General features: G+C 36.7%; 1 pseudogene; it reads right to left on the bottom strand.

Annotated features, from left to right (window-relative positions):
* LOC107698198 (NACHT, LRR and PYD domains-containing protein 3-like) overlaps positions 1 to 8,155 on the bottom strand; it is a 29,635-nt pseudogene extending 21,480 nt beyond the window's left edge.
* Between the last annotated feature and the right edge of the window lie 3,877 nt (positions 8,156 to 12,032).

Raw genomic sequence — 12,032 nt, 5'->3', positions numbered from 1 at the left:
TTGCACTTTTAAACACATTTTAGTTTTGCTATAGAAAATCTACAAATTCACACTCTGATTACATAGAGCAGGAAGCGCATAGCAACCAGATACACTGCACGCAAATTATTATTTAATTATTTTTGCCACCGTTTGCCACACTAAACTTAGCAATAAACACGTTGAAAATAATACACAATAAACATGTCTGTCAGAACGATCTCAAAGGAGACTTTTATTAAGCAAATCGAGTGAATTTATCATCCACTGTTTAAAAAAATACTTTAGCTGGGTTTCCACAGGCAGGGTCCCAATTATCTACAGTGTATGAAGCTGAAGGTTTTTGGTTTAAGGTTCATAATCTAGAACATTTTTAACATTGTATGCTGTATGTGCATAGGTAGCTAGCATCAGTGAAGCATTTCTATTAATATAACTGATTAAGTAGTCAAACTCATTCCATATCAGCAGAATAGTGTGGTACAGAAAGTCTATGTCCATAAAACAGGTTCTGAATTAATTATGTTACTGATACCTAATGGTCAAAGGTAATAGGTCAATATTATTAAATTGCAGACAAAGATTTTGAATAGCTAGGCTGGCTTGCACACTATATTGCCAAAAGTACACCCCCTTCTAATGAACAGGTTTGACTACTTTAGTCATTTCCATGAGTCCAAATCTTAATGTTTAAGCATATAATGATATTCTAGGGAATTGTGTGCTTCTAATTTTATACCAATAGTTTGAACGGGACCCTTTTGAACTTGACTGGTCTGCAGAAAGCAAAGTCCTAATCCCAGCTGAACACCTCTGGTGTGACTTTAAATGCAGACCTTGAGCCAAAAACTCATCACCCAACACCTGTGACTTGTACATATGCGTACAATCATTTTTGACACTTCCAAAACTGTGGCAACAAAGATGGAAATACAATTTTTAAATACATTAATTATGTTTCCATCTTTGTTGCCACAGTTTTGGAAGTGCCTTTTTCTGTTCTAAAGAATGGGGTGTCCCAATACTTTTGTCAATATGTATGTACAAGTCATTGGTGTTTGGTGATGAGTTTTTGGCTCAAGGTCAGCATTTAAAGACAGTTTTATTTGAAGTAAATAAATGAATCCTTAGAAACCTCAGAATGTATTTAGACACTTAAGCTACTCTTAAAATGTAATTTTATTAGATTAAAAAAATATATTAAACAATGTGGTATTTATTGCAAAAAAAGGTCATTTTACATGCAAAACATTTGACAAAATATCACCGGTTTTTCTGATGGTTGTTGAAAGTCTGGCTACATGAGACTAGGTAAGCACAGGTGGGTCTGTTTATGAATATTGACTGTTTATAAATTGCTCAGCCTTCTTAAATGTTTAAAAAAAAAGTCCACGTAATCAATATCTATGAAGACAAAGCACTGGTGTGCTTCCAGAGAGTGTGAGAGCGAGAGAAAGACATTTCAGAGTGCTGTTCCTCATCAATTTCCTCTCTAATCCCTCCATAATTCCCTCCGAGTCATAAAATATCAGTCGAGACAGCTTTTCCTCCTCTTCTGGAGAAATTCCCGACTGGCTTTCGTGAGAGAGGGATTTGGGAAGATTAAGAGTAGTATGTAAATGACATGAGAGGGAAAGATTTAGGGAAGAAGGACCATCACATTCCAGAAGCAGACTGAGATGGGAGACGGGGAATAGATCCAGGGAATTTCCCTTGGTATTCTTTTGCTATTGAGAGAAGAGAGCTGTGATCAGCACCATAAAGATTTGACATTTCGTGTAAGAGCAGTCAGGTTACAGGACGCGAGAGCGCTGGTCACCACAGTGGATCTCTGTGAGCTGTATGACCACTTGAGGGCAGCGTAGAAGGAGACAGGGAAGATGTGTTTAGCACCAAATACAACACAATTATGGACTATTATACAAACCAGCTGTTCAGAATCCCAGTTTGTTGCCTTTTTAGGTAAGACTGCTCAAAATGCTTTGATCGGTGTCAAAGTTTTTGATCAGACCTTGAATATAACCACCAGTGAAACACAGAAAATTGTGTGGATTTGATGGATGAATCTGACAAAACTGTTTGCATGTCTGGAAAATCTCTCCCCAAAATTAAGAGAGAGAAAATTTTGTTGAAAGTTAAAATCAAACGAAGTATATTTCTATGACCATTAGTAGTTATTAATTTCATTTAATTTTAATGACAGTTATACACATCATTCCTCCTAATGCTCATTACTGTAAAAAAAATCTTTAAAAAACATTACTTAAAAAAAAAAAAAAAAGACAGTCATGCACATTCCTTCCAATGCTTATTGCTGTAATGCAAAAATGCCATTCTCATTATTTTACTGAAAAAAAGTAACATTTAAATTTTAAACTGTTACATTGTGGTAGTATTTAAGGTACTTCCTTTAATATGTGCAGAATTTCATTTAAAATGTATATAGTTTTAATGTCAGTTCTGCACATTGTTCCTTCCAGTGTTCATTCCTGTAATGCAAAAACGTAGCATTTAAATTTCAAACTATGACATTGTAATTATGGTGCTTAATATATATGGATTTAAATTCTTAAAGTATTCATTTAATTTTAATGACAGTTATGCACATTATTCCTCCCAATGCTCATCACTGTACTGTAATGCAAAAAAGTAATTAAAGGTAACTTTTAAATTTTAAATAATTTTACATTGTGGTAGTATTTATTGTTCTTCCTATAACATATGCAGATTTAAAATCTTAAAATGATTGTATTGTAATATAGAATTTTTACTGTATTATATTGATATGAATAATGGAAATAACTGAAATGACATAAACTGAAAAGTAAAACATCTAGAAACTTTAATGTGAATTTAGGGGAAATTTTTCAAATACTGATGGTCCTAAAAACAGGCTTGATTTTGGGTTTAAATGTGACCTGAACATCTTTTCAATGATATTCATAATGAAATAATTTTTTGATTCTGTAGCTTATGAAAATATAAATATTAGGGTAAACGATCAACTAAAATCCCTCACCCTGCGACGTGTACAAGAGCACAGCACATGTTGAGACCCTCTCTGGTTCTTTCTTCTCCTCATCTCTCTCTTTCTTTCTTTCCTCTCCTAATTTCTCTTTCTTCACGGTATAGAGTTTGAATCAGTCCCAGCTGTATGATATTGCACGGCCAATTAACGAAAACCATTTGGCTCAGTCTCAAATGAGACAACCACATGTACCCCGTTTTCTCTCTTTCACACACACACACACACACACACACACACACACACACACACACACACACACACACACACACACACACACACACACACACACACACACACACACACACACACACACACACAAATTTTACTCCAGATTTCGAATGTAACTTAAATTTTTATTGTGATTTTCTATATGTGATCATGTTTTACAAGATGCAGGTAATTAACAAGCATAACTTACATGTTCTCCGTTGCAGATGCAGTGAAGTTGAATGCAGAAACAAGCTCATGAAAAATCCACACGTCACCATCTCGCTCAACTCAAATGAAATGTTCAACATCCCTGAAAAATGGTACAACTGTCCCAGACACGTGAATACTGCATTCTGATGAAAGACCTCATTTAGGAGACAAGACCTTTGCAGTTTCCTGTTAATAGTGGATCACAGCTGGAGGTCAAAGGTCATCTGTATGTGTGTGTATCTGTGTCACCTAACACTCTGACAAAGTGTCTTCATTTTTCATTCCGTCCAACATCCCTTGATTATACTATAAACAGACCTTTTTACTGGAGAGCTGAAGAGCTGATATTTACCGGTCGTGAAGCCATTTTTATTAACAATATTTTCATTCTTTTGATAATGGAATTATGTTTTTCCTTGCATGTTTGTGACATGAAGTTACAAGACATTGTGTCACAGCAACATAAATAATAAAATAAAAATATACATCATATTAAGCCACTGTTTTTAATATAAGAAAATTTCCACATGTGTGCCACAACATGGATTTCTAAAAAGTTTAGGTACAGTATTATGGATAATTTTTTGAGGGAAATGTTTCACAACAAATCACAAGTAGACATTCTACATCGGCAATAATTGTTTTTGCAGTTTGATTTAAGCTGTGTATTAAGTTTTAAAAGGTATCGTCCAATTTATTTACTTGCCAAAGCCCATTTCACTTGCCGAATGTTCATTTTGGAGCAAGTTTGAACTCCATGTGTAGGTCTGTCCAGATTTGCTCTTTTGAAATCATAAAGTTCGATGCCAATATGACTTCAGTTTTGCAGAATGTTCTTATGAGCCCCATTCAAAAACATCAGCTGGTTTATGGTTTCGCTTCAATTGTCCTTTTAAGTTTTCCAATGATCCGATAACAGAGGTGAGTCTAGATCATAGTGCTTGATTGTATTGTCATATCACGGCATACAGAATAACGCAGATGCTTTGTATCATCTTTCAGACTGATGGAGAAGATCAGCGTGGATCTGAAGATGTGGGGGAGGTGAAAGAGGAGTATGTTGGGGAGTTCTCACGTGACTTTGGTCTACTCGTGTTAATCAAGTTCAGTTACACACAAGCACACTACGGCCTGGATCGCATTGGACACGCAGATAATGTTAAGAATGAAGCCAGTAGGGGTGAAGCAGAAGAAAAGAGCCAGATCAAAGACAGAATGAAAGTATGACAGATTCCTCCCCTTATGTTTGTCAGTAAAGAGACATGATGGACTGTAAAGAGAGAAGGAGAAGAAGGTGGTGGAGGACATTTTGTGTTTGATGACTTTGAGTAAGTAAATTATCTTTCTGCCTGTTTTTGTCTCACAGACAAACAGTGGAGTCCAAAAGTATTAGCCCACTAGTGAAAATGCTTCTTTTTCTAAATTATAGGGTTTATAGAATTAAAATACTCCAATGTCTGCTTAATATGCAGAGATGACTGCAATAAAGCCAATTATGACATTTTCAAAACTTTGTATTTGTTTCAAACGGCCTGACACAGCAAAATTGACCAATAGTGTGAGTTTGGGGCGGGGCTATCTGATTAGCTGACCAATGGAGCATGGAGGAGTGGTTGGGAAACCTGCTTGATAACAATCATTATTTTGCAAATTTGTTTGGAGATGTTAGTGGTGCAGCACATACACAATTTTAATGGCAAATTATGTTATCAGGATGTCAATTTAAAGGAAATGATGATTTTAAAATTTGAGACTATACCATTTGCTTATTTATATTGAAATGTGCCTGCTTTGTTTTATTGACAGCACTACTGGAGCTGACAAAATCCTGATGTTTATTTTCTCATGTTGTCAAGTGCATCTTGAGCATCAGTGTAAGCAATCTGGCCATCTGTCACTAATTTACTTATATTTAATCTGTGAATTATAAATAGTGCATAATCTTTTTTTACATTATAACTTGTATTGTTTTAAGTGTAAAAATATGACAATGTTTATTTTCAGGTTTTCCATATGATCTCAGACTTTTGGACCCTACTGCCAAAGCAATGACATTTCATTGTTTTAACACCTCATCATCAAACTCTGCACCTGATAGATCTCAGTCTCCCTCACGCACGTCCTTTTCCTGTAGGATTTGCTCCAGGTTCTCTAATGACCATCACGTAAAGCTGAACTCTTGAAGGTCTGGTGTGGTTCGATGTGGTTTTCGATGTTTACTCAGAGTGCTGAGCTGTTTCTGTGTCACCACGGCCGTCCGTGCGCTAGATCACAAACACCAAAACCACATGATCTCACTCCTCTTTACGACCCACTAACAACCCCACTGATTCAGCTGCAAACACACTGGAAACTATTAAGGCTTCACCACAACGTAACGCTTTATATGTGAAAACGGATTAATAACAGACAATGTTTCTCCAGCAAGCAGGATAAAAGATTGAGGAGTTTGGTTTCCTGATGCTAAAAGCAGCTTTCTTTAGGAGAGTGGATAGCCTCTGGGAACTGATGTCTGAAGTGTGTGGAATTAGATGTTCTTAATGAACATCCATGCCACGCAGTAAACATTGGCAAGTGATTAAATACTAGCCCATTTTACAGTGCTAATTTTAAATCATCTGAAGCAAATTTAGTCTCAGAGGGGAATGTGACTCCTTGTTTTTCAGGAAACTATAAAGTATCGACTGCTGTCTCATTCAGGGTTTCCATGTTTCCTCAACATTAAATCATCTGGAAAAGTTCCAGATCATCTATGTATCTATCCATCTATCTATTGATCATTTTATCTGTCATATCTATCTATGTCTGTGCAGTTCTATTGTCATATCTATCTGTCTGTCTGCAGTTCTATCTATCTGTCTGTCTGTCTGTCTGCAGTTCTATTGTCCTATCTATCTATCTGTCTGTCTGCAGTTCTATTGTCCTATCTGTCTGTCTGCAGTTCTATCTATCGGTCTGTCTGTCTGCAGTTCTATTGTCCTATCTATCTGTCTGTCTGCAGTTCTATCTGTCTGTCTGTCTGCAGTTCTATCTATCTATTTGTCTGTCTGTCTGCAGTTCTATTGTCCTATCTATCTATCTGTCTGTCTGCAGTTCTATCTATTTATTTATTTGTCTGTCTGTCTGCAGTTCTATTGTCCTATCTATCTGTCTGTCTGCAGTTCTATCTATCTGTCTGTCTGTCTGTCTGCAGTTCTATTGTCCTATCTATCTATCTGTCTGTCTGCAGTTCTATTGTCCTATCTGTCTGTCTGCAGTTCTATCTATTTATTTATTTGTCTGTCTGTCTGTCTGCAGTTCTATCTATCTATCTGTCTGTCTGCAGTTCTATCTGTCTGTCTGTCTGCAGTTCTATCTATCTGTCTGTCTGTCTGCAGTTCTATCTATCTATCTGTCTGTCTGTCTGCAGTTCTATTGTCCTATCTATCTGTCTGCAGTTCTATCTATCTGTCTGTCTGCAGTTCTATCTATCTATCTGTCTGTCTGCAGTTCTATCTGTCTGTCTGTCTGCAGTTCTATCTATCTGTCTGTCTGTCTGCAGTTCTATCTATCTATCTGTCTGTCTGTCTGCAGTTCTATTGTCCTATCTATCTGTCTGTCTTCAGTTCTATCTATCTATCTGTCTGTCTGCAGTTCTATCTATCTATCTGTCTGTCTGCAGTTATATCTATCTGTCTGTCTGCAGTTCTATTGTCCTATCTATCTGTCTGTCTTCAGTTCTATCTATCTATCTGTGTCTGTCTGTCTGTCTGCAGTTCTATTGTCCTATCTATCATCTATCTATTGTTTTGTCGTTCTATCGTCTATCGTTCTATTTATCATCTATCTGTTGTTCTATCATTGTTTTTCTATCTCTATCTGTAGTTCTATCGTTTTGTCATTCTATCTTTATCTATATCTAGCTATCTTTCTATCGTTCTGTCTATCATTCTATCTATCTGTCGTTCTATTCTATCTATTTATCGTTCTATATCATTCTGTTTATCTATCGTTTTATCTATCTGTTGTTCTATCTATCATTCTATATCATTCTGTTTATCGTTCTATCTATCTGTTGTTCTATCTATCATTCTATATCATTCTGTTTATCGTTCTATCTATCTGTTGTTCTATCTATCATTCTATATCATTCTGTTTATCTATCTATCTCTCTATCATGTTTATATTTCGTTCTATCTATCGTTCTTTTGTTCTGTGTATATATTGTTCTATCTTGTTAGCTTGAGCTGTTTGTTTGTCCATTCCATCAATCTTTTTTGTTTTCCTCCCACTTGCCTTCAGCTTCATGATATTCAAATATATAAAGCTGAATTGGATATAAACACTGCACACACTTGCACGATTGAAAGCACTGATTAGACAGACAATAGAAAGAGAAGACAGGCTGGAACATTCAATGTTCTTTTGGCAGCACCTGCCTGTTTAATTCAACAATCCCAGACTATAACGCATATAAACACACATCTGTCTTTCTTCCTCTGGCATTGTTCAGTGATTAAGACTGCGATTTCTGTTAGCAAGGATTTAAACAACGGATGCACATTTGCTGATTGGTGCGTTTTGATCATGTAAATGTTAAACCTTTACATTTGTGTTGTGCTAAATTGTTAAACATATGTGTGCTGTACATTCCATGCTGTAAAGTAGGTTGTTCTAATATGTGCATGCCCATGATCTCAGCACTAATATTTCAAACAACATGCATTATTCTGCTCAATAAAACACATCGGAAGATAAATATCAGTGACAAACGCTCCTCTGAGGGGCTTTTAAGATTGTGGATGTGTTTTCTGTCACCTTTCTCTGAGTTATAGAGCACTACCAATGAGATACGGAGGCACTTTAAATGACCTACACACACTTCTTTTCAAGGCTTTTCTGGAAACACTGGCAGTGAAAGGGCTGCCTCTTCAATGTCTGACTAGCATTTTTTTCCAGGGTGAAGTATTTGAAGTCAAAGATGACAGCATGACAGCTTTTCTTATAGGTGACTGACATTTTGATTCCTATTCTTTTGTTTTTGTTGGCTCATAAAAATGTTCAAAGTAGATCAGTGTGTAGGTCAGTTTTCCACAGAGAATCAACACACTGCCTTAACAGTCAGGATACCACCATTCCCATACTAAATTCATCTTTATAATTACCAAGTGCATGGAAGTAACATGGTAAATTAATTCTGTCAGACTGTTCTGGTTGAGCACAATCTCATGGGAACCCAAACATGCAATTAAACCTTCAACCTTTGAGTTATGAGCTCAGAAGGCAGCAAAACTAACTAGTTAATACATATTTAATTCCTTCAAAGACAATTAAGGCGTAGTACTCGTAACTGGAAATGAACATGCGATGATATTTGCTTTTGTGACATTTTAAAGCTGTTATTGTAAAATATTCTTAGTGTGTGACTATGTGTGTAACAGTACAAAGAGCATATTGTGTGAGAAGTGTGTGTGTGTTTGTGCTATTCCCCGTACATGTGCAGTGTGTGTATTAAATTAATGTAAGTGTGAAGAATGTGTTTTTTATAGTGTGTGATGCATGCTTCGAGTGTCTGTGTGCGTTCTGCAAGCATGTGTTTATCAACTCAAGTATTCTCATCATGTGGGATTTATTATTCTCAGTGTGTGAGAGGCGTGTTAAAGTATTTTCACAGTTTGTAAATATTATTTCCATGAGATAATGTTGTACATTCAGTCAAACACAGCTTAAACCCTGGACTTCATCTGCTGTACTAATTAGGGGCCAAGCACTGAAGGTGAAACTGTATGTTGGCAACGTTTTGTGCAATGAAATTGTTCATTTCCACCATATGCCTTTAAGAATTTGAGCAGTTTAGAAATAGCGCCACTTACTGGTAAATTTTCCAGTGAAACGGTAACAAATATAAAATCTCTTTCTTTATGTGATTTTAATTATTAAAATAAAATTAGTATATGACCATGGGACCATGTCTTTAGTAATATATCACAATAAATTACTGGATAATAAAATAAAGAACCAGACAGCATAATCAGTTCCTTGGATAAAGTGTGTAATTAATGTGCAACTAGTGGCATCGAATGGAATAGAACAAACATAAATGCATGATTTAAAGGGGTCATAGGATGCTACATGCACTTTTACAAGTTGTTTGAACTGAAATGTGTGTTGGCAGTGTGTGTACACACAGACAGGCCCCTCCCACGATAGTTTGATTGACAGTAGCGTTTCAGCACAGACTGGACTGGTGTCTTACCCATAGACTGTATAAAAACATTGACGTAGTGTCCGTGACGTCACCCGTAGATTTCCGAAGAGTTTTTGAAGCTCAAAAGTGGGCGGAGGCAGCCGTCGCCATCTTGGCAGCGCGTCACTCCCGAATAATCGAAAATGGGCAAAGAGGCAGGAGCAGGTTGGTGAAGCCACGCCCACCTAGCTCGACGGTGGTGACAGCAGCGGCAATTCACTTGTCACTCAAATGGCCACGCCCTTAATTATGCAGAACTTTAAGGCTTAATATAATTTAAACGGATGAGTTATAAAAAAATTCACCCCCCTCACAGTTGTCATGAAGGGCAAAATTAGCTATATAGACCAAAATCATTTTTTGAACCAGGCTGTAAACGTTTTTTTCTGCTGTAAAGTTGGCCATTTTAACATGGGGAGTCTATGGGATTGACTCCCTTTTGCGGCCAGCCTCTAGCGGCCAGTTGACGAATTACAGTTTTAGTCACTTCTGTGTTGGCTTCACGAGAGAGAACGGGAGATTACCGCTTGGTAAAGAGTCAACATGAAGGTTTTCCAGGAAAAACATCTCTTTCATCCACTGAACAATTGAGGGAGTTTCTTTATGTGTTTTTTTGTTTTGTTTTTTTTCCCCAAGAAGAAACAATTGCATTGTTAAACTCCAACAAACAAGACAATTCTCAGACTTTTCTGGACAAAAGTGCAGTTTGGAGTCAAAAGTGATATGTTTGCCAATGTAGCAAAACAAGATTTATTTGACTAGATAAAATGGAAATATAATTGGAGAGACAGTAAAAACTAATGAGATGTGCAAAGCATGAATTCAAATATTCCTGAAGGCTCTCATTACAGTTTCGGTCAAGTTGCAAATTAAAACAGTCAGCTTTTATATTTCTTGTGCAACCTTGAAATATTATTTACCAGTCAATTTAGTTATTTACCAGTTATTCCAGTTATTTAGTTAAGTTGTTGGATGTAATAATGAACATAGCAGTCGTCATTTACTCCCGACATCTGAGCCGCTGAACTTGCAGTGGATTACATTTGTTTCTGAAGGGAATGCACCCCCGATCTGCCTACATGCGTCTATGTTCGCGCGAATCATTCATGATCCAGCCTCATCTACAGAAGAAGTGAGTATAATGTTGTGTGATGAATCTTTGCAAATCGCCTTTCCTAATTATGTGCTTATTAGCAAGTTTCATGATGAATGCGGCTATAGACTTTTCATTAAGACCCTAAAGAATCATATCAACTTGTGTAAAATGGGCATCATATGACCCCTTTATAACATATAGCAGTTTGATTTATTTGATCTAAAATATTAATTCATCCACCCAAAGAAATCCAGAAAGGAAAAGGGGGAAAAATTACGTGAAGGAAGAATTTCACCGCTACCTCTGGATCATTTCAGGCAGATTGAGTGCAGTTTGGGAAGTTGTAGATCCTGCACCTTTCACTGTAGAATTATACACAGAATGAGGGATATTTGACCTTAAGAGATTTTCAGGACATTGGTTTTGTGTCTTCTGTGTCTGCGTTGACAAGTCCATCACAACTGAACTCAACCAGCCCACAGTTTTAACCCACACTTCTCATACACACACGTTTATATATCCACAGATTTCTTCCAAAACACTGAATAATGAGTGAGATACAAATGTACCGAGTGACTGACTGACTGTTTGAGTGTTCGTGGGTCTGGAGCGGCTCGGTTAGTGATTGTGTTATTGTATTGTGATATGTGTGTGGATTTGTTCTGCCCTGGGGGTTCTGTGTCGTTTTGGCTCGGATCTGTTTCACCCATCTGGTTTTGGAGCACAAAACTGAGAGGATCAGACCCAGCCAGAAGTATTTCACTCACTCACACACACAGTGAAGAAACACAAGCAAAGCTCAACAATTAGAACCTAAAATTAATTAACAAACAATTTCTATTATATGTTATTTATTATTCACAATTAAATTGTCTCAGTTTTTACTTTTTCTGACACCAAACAAGTGGAACTTACAAGCACTTTTTTAAGCAATTTTGAGTGTTTTTAGTGCATCATTATTGTTCTGGCTGTTTTCTAGGTGGTTGATAACTGGTCTAAAGCCTGTGTTGTATTCTGGTCTGTAGATATGTAGCAAACATTCTACCTGGCAAAAATTGTACTTTTAAAAACCAACCTTTAAAATAATAGCACACCTCTCTTTAACAAGACATTATTTGTGTTCAGTTCTTTACAGTGCAGATGACACATGTTATGCAGCAAAGATTAACAGTTTAGGTATGAGTTTTATAATGTAGATGCATAAGGAGATCAGAGGAAAAATACACAGAGACTCTTCTTTATGTGTGTGTGTGTGTGTGTGTGTGTGTGTGTGTGTTTCCCTG

This window comes from Sinocyclocheilus anshuiensis, unplaced genomic scaffold (assembly GCF_001515605.1).
Source record: "Sinocyclocheilus anshuiensis isolate Anshui unplaced genomic scaffold, SAMN03320099.WGS_v1.1 scaffold3203, whole genome shotgun sequence".
Lineage (NCBI taxonomy): Eukaryota > Metazoa > Chordata > Actinopteri > Cypriniformes > Cyprinidae > Sinocyclocheilus > Sinocyclocheilus anshuiensis.
The sequence above is the reverse complement of the archived record's forward strand: the minus strand, read 5'-3'. Positions and strand labels throughout refer to the sequence as shown.